Source organism: Canis lupus, chromosome 14 (assembly GCF_048164855.1).
Source record: "Canis lupus baileyi chromosome 14, mCanLup2.hap1, whole genome shotgun sequence".
Lineage (NCBI taxonomy): Eukaryota > Metazoa > Chordata > Mammalia > Carnivora > Canidae > Canis > Canis lupus.
In genome coordinates, this window is record NC_132851.1 from 25886543 (window position 1) to 25900623 (window position 14081).

General features: G+C 38.8%; 1 pseudogene; it reads left to right on the top strand.

Moving 5' to 3' along the window:
* The first annotated feature begins 11386 nt into the window (after positions 1-11386).
* On the top strand, positions 11387-11501 carry LOC140604378 (U4 spliceosomal RNA; annotated as a pseudogene).
* The last annotated feature ends 2580 nt before the right edge of the window (positions 11502-14081 follow it).

The following is a 14081-nucleotide window of genomic DNA, read 5'->3' on the forward strand; positions in this document are numbered from 1 at the left end:
GAGACATCCAGGCAGAAGCTGCAAAAGTTCTTATAATCTAGCTTCAAAAGGATGAATACATCATTTCTGCTGAGTTCTATTTGCTCAACAAGTCATGAAGACCAATCCAGATTTAAGGGGAGGGGAATCAGACTCCACCCTTTGATATACTTGAATAGGTAGCAGGAGAAATTGCTTGGGGTCATTTTCAGAGACTATATTCCTCACTGTCATTCACCATCTTGTTTTTCTCCTTTTCTATTTTGCTTTTACTTGTGAGATCCGGGTACTTTTGTTTCAATCTAGCTCTTCATCACTCCACTCCTCTCCCCAGTTTTTCACGGGAATAACATATTAAAATAGAAGAATGTTGTTCCTAAGTGACATGATCTGATTTCTCCAGGGAGCTTCAGATTCTCTCCTGCTGTACTCATCAAGCTGATGATGTGAACGAAGTTGCCTGATATCAAAGTAGATAGAGCTCAGTGCCACAGCCACCCCACACTGTATAAAGTGGGACACACATTCCATTATTAAGATCTGCTGACTATCTAATTGACCAAACAAAGGAGTGCAGGCTGTGTCCCAAGATAGAATATGTCCTCAATTTGGCATTGGATTGCCTGAAAAGCAGAGGTCAAAGGAACCCGAAGAGAGAAATTAGCATATAGCATTTTGAATTGGGAATGGAAACTACAGGAAGAGAAGGGTTTTAGGAAGAGACCCAGAGAATTTATGTCACTCTACAAACCCGCAAATGTTCCCACTTTAAAATACTGAATTAGTGTTTCAGATGGCACTTTCCAAAAGAGATAGTATTCTGTATCTAACCTATGAAATGTAGAGTGTCATAATTAATGTCTCAATGGGAAAATTCTCCTGACTGAGCTCTAAATTTGCTAGGCAATTGGCTAGGACTGACAATAGCTGTAGTGAGGTTAACTCCAAGGGAACTTTCTTCTTTGTCCGATCTCTACACCAGGATCCAATAAACTATAGCCCATGAGCCAAAATCCCATCCACCACCTGTTTTTGTAAATAAAGGTTTATTGGAATACAGGCACACTCGTTTGTTTACGGCTGTTTTCATGGTACATTCTGAATCGAGTAAAGCTGAAGCTGTTTACTATTGGGCCCCTCACAGAAAGGTTTATCGACCCTTGCACTACTGCCATTCTCAGAAAACATTATTTTTTTTTTTGCCATAGTTTAACTAGTAATTCTAATGTGACCCTAGATTGTAATTTATTGGGCTTTGAGATACCATATATTTTACTTGAAAATTATATTGAATAAGGAAATTATTATTTTACCATACGTTGTGGCAATGGTAATATTTGATTCTGTGATTTGATTATTCATTTTGAATAGTGTGTCTGCTGTGGTTTGAAGCTGATACTTACCCTGTTTTTGTTTTTATTTTTGTTCTGTGTGCTCTAAACAAGACCTCCCCACCCCATAATGAAGGTGTATCTCAAGGAGAATGTAGTGGAAGTAAGTTCATCTTATTTCTCATCTAGGCAAAGTGTAGCATTGCGGTCATGGGGGATTTTCCCAGATTCACCAGAATGAGGGGTCCCCTTAGGGATTTGGAGCCCAGGCACCCACCAGTCTGAGTAACTACTATAACTTCCATTCACTGTACACTCACCACATGCAGCTCTTGCAGCTACTCACTTTTCATATGTTATCTCATTTAATTCTTAAAATATATTATTTTTGAGGAGGTCATCGAGAAGATGTGACTGCTGATTGGTCTCCAAGCTGGACCGGAGCAACTGGAGGCTCCTCCTATCCCTAGTCCTTGGAATATAAATTCTTTCCACAGGGGGAGCCATTTTCAAGGACTCAAAATTGAGAGAGCAATGTGTTGTTGAGACCATCCTGCCAGTATACATGTCTGAACTAGCTCAGACTCCTATGTAACTGCTCAGATTTTCTGCAGACAGATTCAGAGATCTCCTTGTCTTGCAGCCACACAAGATAAACCTTGTAGGTAAATGTTTCTCACTTATTAAACCTGCCACCTACCAATCTGGAATGGCCTGCCTCCCTTTGCCTTCCCCCACCTAGTGGGGCCAGTTGAAGAACCAACTGTTAGGAGGTTGAATTCATTACAGACATGTTACAAAAGAAACAGAGATGACAAAACGTTAAATAATTTGCCTAAAGTTACATAGCTAGTAAATGGCAAAGCCAGATTTTGACCCTAGTGCTACCTGACTTCAAAATCTGTGCTTTTAATAACTATGTTATAGTTAATGAGGCTCTTATCACTATGCATATATGCCCCACTAATCTGACAGCCATGACAGATTGAGACCCAAGAAGGACCTAGAAATTGTAATTCTGGGTCTATATGGACACCAATGACACCTTGAAATTGAAAAAATTATACATTGGAATTACACTTAAACACTATCTGCAGATAAGTCACATTGAAGGGATTGTTTTCAAGATTATATCTAAAATACATTTATTATAGTTAACATGTAAAAATAAAAATAGACATAAAGAAGTGTGTGAATGGTTGTTACAGGATCCCTGGCAGGTTACATGTGAATCAATAGTTCTTTCCTTTTTATTGCCAGATATCTTCCATTGTTAGGATGTACCAGAATTTTTATACATATTGTATCCATTTACCTACTGATGAATATTTTGGTTGTATCCAGTTCCTATTGATAATAAAGCTGCTGTGAACATTTGTTTACAAGATACTGCATGGACATAAGTTTTCAATTCACTTGGATAAATACCTAAAAGTGAGATTACTGGATCATAACAAAGTACATGATGAATGTGTGATAAATTGTTTTCTCAAGTAGCTGGACCATTTTGCATTTTGTTCTTCCTTCTCACCAACATCTGGCATCATCAGTGCTTTCCTTCCAGCCATTCTAAGAAGTATGTATTGGTGGTGGCATCTCATTGTGGTTTTGATTTCCATTCTCTAATAACTAATGTGTCTAGTAGTTTTTTGTTTTTTTTTTTCCTGTTCAGGATCTTTGGAAAAAGTGTATCTTTGCCCATTTTTTACTGAGTTGACTGTCTTCTTCTTGTTGAACTTGAAGAGTTCTTTGTATATTCCATATCTATATCCTTTATCAGCTGTGTGATTTGAAAATATTTTCTCCCAGTCTATGACTTGTCTTTTCATTCACCTAATAGTGTCTTTCATAGAGCAAAAGTTTTAAATTTTTATGGTCTAATTTATCCCTTTTTTTTTAATTCATGACTTGCACATTTGGTGTCTCATCTAAAAACTCATTAACAAACCAAAGGTTACAGATTTTCCTCCAAAATTTTCAACATCTGTGTGTATATATAATTCTATATACATCTGTTGAGTCATTTGTTTCTTTAAAAAAAGATGTTTATTTCTTCTTTTGTTTTTTGGGGAGTTGCAATTTGTAGTTGGAAAGAGAACATTTTATGTAGTACAGTAGTAAGTAAGATAAATAATTGGATGCCTGGAAAAAGGTAAACTGTTTGTCAGGCTTTAGCATAGGAATACTGAGTCAACCGAGCCAAAATGTGAGCTGGATTTAGATTTTGGTCTTGCTCTAGTTATATCCAGGATCAGCTTCAAACCTCTCCAGTAATACTTTGTGCTTAGGATAGGAGGCTGGTTTATCAGAGGATTTTTCTCCATGATTACTTCACCTTTAGCTTTATGTTTTTCCTTTACTCCTATACCTCAAGACACCCTTTCTGGGGCTCTTGACTTTTTCTAATACTAGCCCAGTATGTGTGTGTGTGTGTGGGGTGGGGGATATGAATTGTAAGTATGGTTCACTGTGGTTCAGCCTTGTTCTTAGGCAGGTGTTCTGATCCTAGGTCTTAGGGGTCTTTTCTGTATACTTATCTATCACTTGAGGAGGAAGGAGTAGTGAATCTACCCCTCATCCAGAGGTAGGGGGGGTCTTTAACGGTTTAGCCTTAGGATAGACTCTTGCCTCTTCCAAAGGAATTTTGTTTTCATTTTGTTTAGTTTTGTTTTCTTTTCTCCCTTCCCTTACTTGGAATGGGTCTTGACCTGTGTCTTCACCACAACAGGCTTTGATCCCCTTTCCTCAAGACTTTAAAGTTTTTTTCCATAGAAGAAAGAGAAGAGAATAATCTAGCCAGGGCTCTGTGCCTTTCCCTTAGCAGCTGCTGTTCCCCTCTTCCAAGACTGTATTACAAAGGTTGCTTTATCTACACTCTCATCCTGACCTTAGACTTTCTTGTGAGGACCTGATGAAGATCTGCGGAGAAGAGTCTGCAAGTGGATGCAGATTCTCTGTTTTAGTGGCTCCTGGGGGCACTATATTTTATGGTGGTCCATACTCACTCAGCCTTTAGCAATTTGTTAAAATTTTTAACTGAATTATTTCTGGCTTACACGGCAGATGGCATCTGTGGTGAGTACTTATATTACATTTCTCCTTGGAAAAATTTATCTTTCCTGAGATTTGAAATTACTAGTTAGTTGTCTCTGAAACCTTATCTTTTTGGTAGATTGTGAAAAGTTGTGATTTTACAAATTCAGATTTTTTTTTCCTTGTAACAGTGAGATCTATGCTTTCTCACTTTCTGCATTCTAGGTGGAGCCTGGAAATTTTCTATTTTATTTTGAAAAATAGAAAAAAAAAGCCACCAAAGATTTTTGAACTGGGGAATGAAAAGTTCAGATACATTTTTTTTTCTGGTGGGGGTAGGGGGGCACAGAATACTCTGGCTGCATGATACAGAATGAGTTGGAGAAAATGGAAGTCCAGAGGAAAGTTAGGAGGCTCTTGGAGTAATCTGGGCAAAAGATGAGCAAACCCCAAACACAGCATGGCATGGAGACTAAAGATAAAGATATATTTGAGAAGTTTAGGATTTAACAGGATTTCCTGACAGATTGTGGACGTGGGTGCATGGATGCATATTCATGCACTTCAATATGCTGGATTATGGTGTGAAAAAGAGGGAAGATTTTTAAAAAAGTGCCCATGTTTCTAACCTAGGCAACCAGAAGAATGATGATAAAGGAGTCAAGATAATAACTGTAATCAAAATATAGATACAGAGGGCATGTGTAGGTGAGTGTTGACCTTGGAGAATAAGTGGTCAGTTCCCTGCAAGGACTCTGAACAAACATGATAGAGGACCTCAACTCATTGGTAAGTGATTAACTGATGAGTAAATGAATGAATAAGTGAATGAATCAATATATCAGAGCTTTAATTGGGAGCTATATCTACGTACTAAGACTGATTTGTTCCATTTTATTCCAGCAAGGGCAAAAGGTTTTATGACATTTAAAGCAATACAGTGGGGATAACTTGTGTAACTTGAAATGCCCCAGAAAACATGAACTGAACTACTCTAGCCCTTCCCTGGCTCGGATGCTTCAGGAGCTTTCTTATCTATCCCCCATCACTGGGATCCCAAATACTGTGTGCTAACTGCATGAGTCAATTAGCATGAAATTCAATTTGTTACAATCTGTCTGAGACCACTTAATAAGCCTGATACATAAGCCTCAGGTTTGGGGACAATTAAGAGAAATTCATAGTGTGAAGGCATTTAAGTAGCTCTTAGGAATGAAGAGAAATATTTAATGCCCAATTCCCTATTCCATCTTTCAGAAACAGGAAGAGATCATTACACTGCAAACAAGTTAATGTAATAGTGATTGTTACAGGAAAAATAATTAAAGCACATTGTCTATATCTTGATATGGATTTTCCTCTTCCTTCCTCCCTCAAGCAAGCACTGATACAGACCCATGCTCATTCAGCTTGGAGCATCTCATCATGCACTTGGTGTTTTGGATGAAAGATGAGAATTCCCCTCTTAGAGGAGCTGCAGCTTAGTGGGAAAATGCCCACAACAAACATTTCCTCATATAAAATGATGTGGGCTGATCTCAGGGTGGGAGAGGGGGCAGGAAGGGAGGGTAGGAGTGTTACTACCTTGGACTAGAATCATAGAACTTACCCATTCAAATGAGCATTGTTCTTCAAATAATCACTATGAAAAAAGAATACATGTCTCAATTATGTTCTAGCCACTTGAAATATTCTAGACTTTCCTCTCAGAGTTATCCTCAGAGAATATATGCAAATTATAAAAAAATGGATTGTCTTTCATTTTTATCAAATTATACTGACTAGCTTGGTTCTTTCCAAAATGCATTGCCTTGCATAGCTGCCTCTATAGATGCCCCATGAAACATCCTTCCATGGTCAAATCAATTTAAGAAAAATCCACCTATGTTCACTCCTTATTTGATGAGCATTAGCAGATTCAAATCTCTAAGAAGCCCTTTAATAAACTATTTAACTCTGTAGACCAGTGCTTCTCCAATTTAATTGCATCAAATCTGAAATACCATCTATTATAAGATGCACCATTAGTTTACGTAGAAGTTGTGTAGAAAACAATTTATGTAGAAGTTGTGTAGAAAACAATTTGCCAATTGAGCTGACAGGATACTTCCTTAACAGAAGTTTATCTTATACTTACTGAGTATTACTGAAATAATTCTTTTAGAATTACTATAGACAAATACTTTTTAATATATTATTCTTGGATGTATATCTATATATAAAACAAGTCATTCAAGAAATTTCTAAAACTTCTAAAACAGATCCCAACTCTTCTGAGTTACTTTTTATCTCAGAATAATTGATTCCCATATTTTCCACACAATATCATTATCTGTGCTACCAAGAATATGTTACTGTTTTAAGCATGATTCATTATTTTCTCCATGATTTTTATCCAAGCCACAGACACCTATTCTACAAGTGTTGATATATTCATGTAGGAAAAACAAGCACATCAAAACTGCCACCTAGATGACAGTGGTAGTAAGGTGCTTTCTAATCTTAGAGATGTCAAAATTTGGAAGAAAAAAAAAGTGTGTTATAGAATCAGTGAAAAACATCATATGCCCACGAGGTTCTCTGTGGAGCCCACGGAGCTAGGGTTTTTGTGAGCCTTTGAGAAAGCTGATCTAGCCTGTTCAATCAAACTTGGATTAAAGCTAATGATAGCCAATCTATAGAATAAGTATAGAACCACCTTACATCATAGCAGCATTGAAATCAGAAGGAAATCCCTGGAAAACACTATACACAACAGCATAGGACCTGGAGTCAGCTGGCTTCAGTTTTACATGCGTGTTTGACCACTTCTTTGCTTGGATCGTGGGCAAGCTGCTTACTCTCCCTAAGGGTAGTTGCCTTGTCTTTGCAGTGGGGATAGCAATAGTGTGTCTTTCCATGTAAACTTATCTGAGGCTTAGATTTAAAAAAAAAAAAAATTCTAGAGGCACCTGAGTGGCTCAGTTGGTTGAGCCTCCAACTCTTGATTTCAGCTCAGGTCATGATCTCAGGGTCTTGAGATCAAGCTCTTTGTCAGGCTCCATGCTAAGCCCGGACCCTGCTTGGGATTCTCATTCTCTCTCTCTCTTTCTCTCTCTCTCTCCCCTCTCCTCTACCTTGTGCTCACTCTCTTAAAAAAAAAAAAAATTGTAAAGCCCTGACCACTGTCAGCAATCAACACATTTTAGCTATTATTACTTTTCCAGGCATTCATGACAAATAACCACCTTCCTCGATTTAGCTCTGAAAGAATTTTGGCTATTTCTGAGAATTAAAATGACTCTTACAGGATGAATGATTTCTGACGTGAAGAGGCTCCCAGCGATGTGCTGCGGGAGCTGATGATGATTACTGAGTGAGGTATTTTAAAAAGTACTTTTGGCAATGGCAGCATTATCAAAGTAAGTGCACGACCTCCCACGTGCCTATTATGAAAGCAGCTAGACTCATTTGCAAAAAGCACTTCTGGTGTGATTACTACTGTAGCCCTCTACACGGATAAAAATTGGATCGAAACTCATTTTCTGTATTCCATCCCTCTTATCTTCCAGGTCCAATCCATTGGAAGGTCTATGGCAAAATGTTGGCAGGGGGGAAAGTGTTGGCTTTTCTTAAAGCATGAATCTCACTTACTAAGCATTCAACTTGGGCAAGTCGATTGATCTTTCTGAACTCAGATTTCATCTATAAAATCAGGATGAAAAAGTGCCTACCTCACAGAGTCTTTTGGCCATTCCATTATATACCAACAGATTTCAATGCATTCCCAGGCACGTAGTAAGTACTAAGCGTTGATGTTACCATTCTTATGGTTAGAATTAGAATTAGCATCACTACATTAATTTCTTACGTTGTAACAAGTTATCATAAACTTGGTAGCCCGAAACAACATGAATGTACCATCTTACAGTTCTGAAAGTCAGAAGACCAAATGGGTTTCACCAGGTTAAGATAAAGATGTGAGCAGGACTGGGTTTCTTCTGAAAGCTCTGGGAGAAACTCTGTTTCCTTGCCTTTTCTGGCTTCTAGAAGCCCCCTCCCATCCTCAAACCTAGCAGTACATCACTGCATCACTCTGACATTACTTCTCCTGCTTTCCTCTTTCCCCGTTAAGGACCCTGTGATTACACTGGGCCCAGCCAGATAATCTCCCCATCCCAAGGTCAGATGATTAGCAAACTAGATGCCACCTTGCCATGTGACATAGCATATTCACAGATTCCAGAAAGGAAGACATGGGCATCCTTTGGGGCCATTTTTCTGCTTACCGCAATTATCTTCCCTCTATCAATTATGTACGGCTGCATAACACAGCACCCCAAAAGGCAGTGGCCCAAAGTAACATTTTTCTCATGGTCTCTCTGGGTCAGCGATTTGGGCATGGCTTAGGGTCTCCCCTAGGTTAGAGCCAAGGTGTCTACTGAGGCTGTAGTCATCACAGGGCTTGCCTGGGGGTGATTGAATCCAAGCTCACTCATATGGTGGTTGGCGGAATCCAGTTCCTCATGGGCCATCAGCCAGAAGGTCCCTTCAGTACCTAGACACATGGACCACTCCACAGAGGGCTGCTTGCAATAGAGCAATCATCAGAGTGAGCGATCAAAATGGGAGAGAGGAGAGTGTGCTAACAGGACAGAAGTCGCAGTCTTTTGGGATCAAATCTCAGAAGTGACATTCCTTCACCTTTGCCATATTTTATTCATTAGAAGCAAATCACTGGGTCCAGCCCACGTTCAAAGGGAGGGTTTTTTCACATGAGCATGAATACTGGTGGCAAAACACATTGGCAGCCACCTTGGAAGCCTGCCTGCCACCGTCACCGTCATCGTTCCTGTCAAATCCATCTTCATCATCTGGTCACATTTGAGCCCAGCTCCATTTCCAACTAATTATAACAGAATTTCCGGAGGTGGAGCCCGGGCCCTGTATTTTTAAAGGCCTCCCTCTGTGATCTTGCTACGTAGCCATTATTGAGAGCCACAGCTCTGCACTCCGCCACTACTATGGTAATTCATGTACACTGCACTGTGACCGTCACTCTCTATTGGAAATCCTGTCACACTTTTCTGATCCTGGACAGCAGAGGGTAGAAGCTCTGTACTCTCTGACTCACATCCACCTCCTCGGATTTGTCTGTACCCATATCCGCACCTCACTCACTACTCACGCTCCTTCAACACTTCTTGGCTTACATCCCTCCCCAAGCATTGGGCTGTTTCCCCCTCTGTACCTTGGCAGATGCTGTTCTCTCTGCCCACAGTCCCAAGTGACGCCCAAGACACACCTACTCTTTTTTTAAAACATGTAATAATTATTGACCATATTCAAGGGAATGCTTATGCAATGTTTATGAAGATGTTTATTAAAGCATAAAGTACAAAGAACCACGATAAAACATCCATGACCCACCAATGAGCTCAGGCAGAAAATAGTGCCTTGAACTTTGAAGTTTCCTTGTGCTAATTCCATGGCCCATCCTTTTCACTCCTTCACAAAGGTCATCAAAACCCTAAATGCTGTGTTGATAATTCCTGTGCTCTTATTCAGAGTTGTAATACGTATGCTAATATCCCTAAATAACAAAGTGGATAATTGTGCACGTTGCATGGAATCAACGTGCATGGAACACCTAGTGTTCTCCTGAGTTTCACCCATTTTGTTCCTGATAGCTAAAATACACCCCTTTCCATCATTGTACAGCCACCAGTTTTTAAAAAATACATCTCAATTTATTTATTTACTATATTACTGGGATATAGTAAATAATGGATGGATCTGGGATACTTCCAGAATTTCTGCTATGGATGACATGCCTGCTAGAAATTATTGTCTGTGTCCAAAGAGGCTCATGTGAAAATGTTTCTCTGGGGAATAAACCTAAGAATGAATCTGATGGTCCTCTCAATATGTGATGCTCAAATTTATTAGATACCATCAGAGTTTTCCAACATGTTTACACCAATACACATTTCCTCTGCAAGTGATGAATGTTCCTACTGTTCTATATGCTTATCATCACTTCATATCGCCAGGCTTTTTAATTTTTGCCAGTCAAGTGGATCTGATTAGTGACATAATCACTAATGAGTGAAACATCTTCTTACATGTTTTTTTGCCACTCCAATTTCTTCTTCTGTAAAGTGCTAGACGTGTCTTTTTTTCTGTTTTCCTAATGGCAATCCTATTAGTTTAGAGGAGTTATTTATGTATTTTAAGTCCTAATTATTATATTCTGTGGTTTGCCTTTCATCCTGTCTATGGTGCATTTTGCTAAACAGATGTTCTTTCTAAATATCATTCATTTGATTTGTCTTTCAAACTATGACCTTTATGTCTTCTTTAAGAAATACTTCCCTATGTAAGGTCAGAAAGTTATTCTCCTGCATTGTCTTCTAAAAGCTATAAAATTTTGGTTTTCCTTTTTCAAATATGTAATCTCATGGGATATAATCTTATGTACGGTGCGAAGTAAATAATAAATTCCATCATTTTCCTATGGTTAGTTCATTATCAGAACATTACCGATTTAGCAACTGCGTTGTCCATCATTTCTATGTGGAAGCACAAGGTTGGTTGTTTTATAAATAAGGTTGACAATTACACATGCTTCACTTTCTGGGTTCCTGATTCTGTTTCATTTGTCAAATTGTCTATCACTGTACTGCATTATTTATTACAACTATTATACTTTTACAATGATCTGACAAGGCAAATTCTTCTTATTCTTTTTCTTAATTTTTTAATTTTTTTTTATTTTTTAAATATATTTTATTTATTTATTTATTCAGAGAGAGAGAGAGAGAGAGGCAGAGACACAGGCAGAGGGAGAAGCAGGCTCCACTCAGGGAGCCTGACGTGGGACTCGATCCTGGATCTCCAGGATCACACCCCGTGCTGCAGGCGGCGCTAAACCTCTGCGCCACAGGGGCTGCCCCCCCCTCCCCCCCGCTTTTTAAAGAATATTCCAACTATTCTTTGCCCTCTGGGCTTCCAAAATTTTAGAGTCAACTAACATATTTGGGGTTTTAATTGTGTTTTGTTCTAGCTTTGCACAGTGGCAGTATAGTAGCCAATGAGGTTTATCTGAGGCGCAATTATTGCTAATTAAAAACTTTTCCTAATTGTGTTTTGTTCTGAATATTAACTTGTTTTAGAACGTCAAAGGATAGGTGATACTGAGAGAAATTACTAGACACACAGGCATGCATGCATGAACACACATAAACACTCATATGGTGCAAAACCTACATTTATTCCCTCTGACAAGCTAATCAGGCTGTTGACTTTTAGGGGCAGGGGCAGGGGTTCAGACCCACACTATTTAATGGGATCAGCCTGTCTCTGCTTGGGCTGCTGCTGACACCTGGCAGGAGTGCATAGTGACCTCTTGTAGCAAGATTTGTTTCTTCTGTCCTCCAAGGAGATTGGAGTCATTTCTTAGGCTGTGTGCTGTGCTGCAAAGAAATGGCAGTTCAACATCTCCCAGAGAGATGCAGGGAGACGGGTATTCCATGTTTAGCAATCCCCAGCAGACTGTGCTTTAATGCCACAACTTTAACTACAGGGACTAGGCTACAGCTGCCAGAAGTAGGAGTACCAATCCTTCTATTTCCTCTCAAATACAAATAACTTGTTCATAGCACTTTATTTTCAGGTATAAACATGTTTTGCTTTTTAAAAAATTCTCTTCAGGGACACCTGGCCGGCTCAGTCAGTGAAGCATCTGCCTTCAGCTCAGGTCATTTTCCCAGCGTCCTGGGATCAAGCCCCATGTCCTCAGATTCCCAGCTCACCCTGGGGTCCACCTGTCCCTCTCCCTCTGCTCCTCCCCCTCACTTGTGCTCTCTCTCTCTTTCTCTCAAATAAATAAAATATTTTTTTAAAAATTTTCCTCAAAAACAAGTGTCACATAAAAAATATCCCATTTCTTAAGCACTTTATGTTTATAGTTGACAAAGTAGGAAAAAAATACTGCCAAAATTTCACTTTTTTGGGTAAAACAATAAGATATTTTTACAAATACTTATAAAAAGTCCCACATAGGGACACCTGGGTGACTCAGCGGTTGACCATCTGCCTTTGGCTCAGGGCATGATCCCGGAGTCCCGGGATCAAGTCCCACATCGGTCTCCCTGTATGGAGTCTGCTTCTCCCTCTGCCTGTGTCTCTGCCTTTCTTTCTGTGTCTCTTATGAATAAATAAATAAATAAATAAATAAATAAATAAATAAATAAATAAAATCTTTTTAAAAAAATCCCACGTATTAGTAATTAGAATTGTTCCCAGGACACCTGGGTGGCTCAGTTGAGTGTCAGACTCTTTGTCTCGGCTCAGGTCTTGAACTCAAGGTTGCATGTTGGACTCTGCGTGGCACATGGAGCCTACTTGAAGAGAGGGAAAAAGATTTGTTTTCAATTGATTGAAGGATTTGGAAAGAGTTCTCAACTTTATGACATTAAGTCTTCTAATCCATAGATAGAATATGTTGCTTTATTTATTCAGGTTTTCTTTAATGCAGTTAACCAAGTTTCATAGTTTTGTCCTTAAAGTTGATTGATATCTTTTGTTAAATTTGTTCCTATTTGTATTTTCTCAATATTATTATAAACATTATTTTTAAAAATTTTACTATCTAGTTTTTTTTTTTTGTATGGAATTGTGGCTGATTTTATGTTTTCTATCTAGCAAGCTTGCTAAATTCTCTTATAATTGTAATAATTTGTCTATATGTTCTTTTGCATTTTATACAGAGACAGTAATGGAAGGTTTATTTCTTCATTTTCAATCTTCATAAATTATAAATTATTCTGGTCTTCCTACATTAGTCAGGATTTCCAGGAAAATGTTTAAAAAAATGTTGAATAGTAGGAGTGATTATAGCTATACTTTTCTTATACCTGATTTTATTTTATTTTTTTTTTTAAAGATTTTATTTATTTATTCATGATAGTCACACAGAGAGAGAGAGAGAGGCAGAGACATAGGCAGAGGGAGAAGCAGGCTCCATGCAGGGAGCCCGATGTGGGATTCGATCCCGGGTCTCCAGGATCGCGCCCTGGGCCAAAGGCAGGCGCCAAACCGCTGCGCCACCCAGGGATCCCTATACCTGATTTTAAAGGAAAGTCTCTATTCACCATTATATATGATATTTTATTTGTTCTTTTGAATATCCTATATAAGTATATATATATATATATATATATATATATATATAGAGAGAGAGAGAGAGAGAGAGAGAGAGAGAGAGAGAGAGATGTGTCTGAAGACCTAAGCACCAGGAGAGCCAAGAATGTAAGTTCCAGTCTGAAAGCTGGTAGTCTTTCAATTTCAGCTCAAGTTCAAACACAGGGAAAGACAATGTCTCAGCTCAAATTGTTGGCAGGATCTATTCCCTCTTACTCAGCCCTTTTGTTCTATCCAGGCCTTCAACTGATTCAATGAAGCCCACCCATAATAGGGAGGGAAATGAGCTTTACTCGGTCTACAGATTCAAACATTAATCTCATCCAGAAACAACATCATAAACACATCCAGAATAACATCTGACTAAATGTCTGCACACTCTGTGGTCAAGTCGACACAAAAAATTAGCCATCACCCTTGGTTTGTGGCTACATCACACCAATTTGCTGCTGTTGTCACATTATCTTCTTCCTTTGACTTTCTTATCTTCTTATAGGACCATATGATTACATTTAGGGCTCAACCAGGTAATTCAGGATGATCTCCCAATCTCAA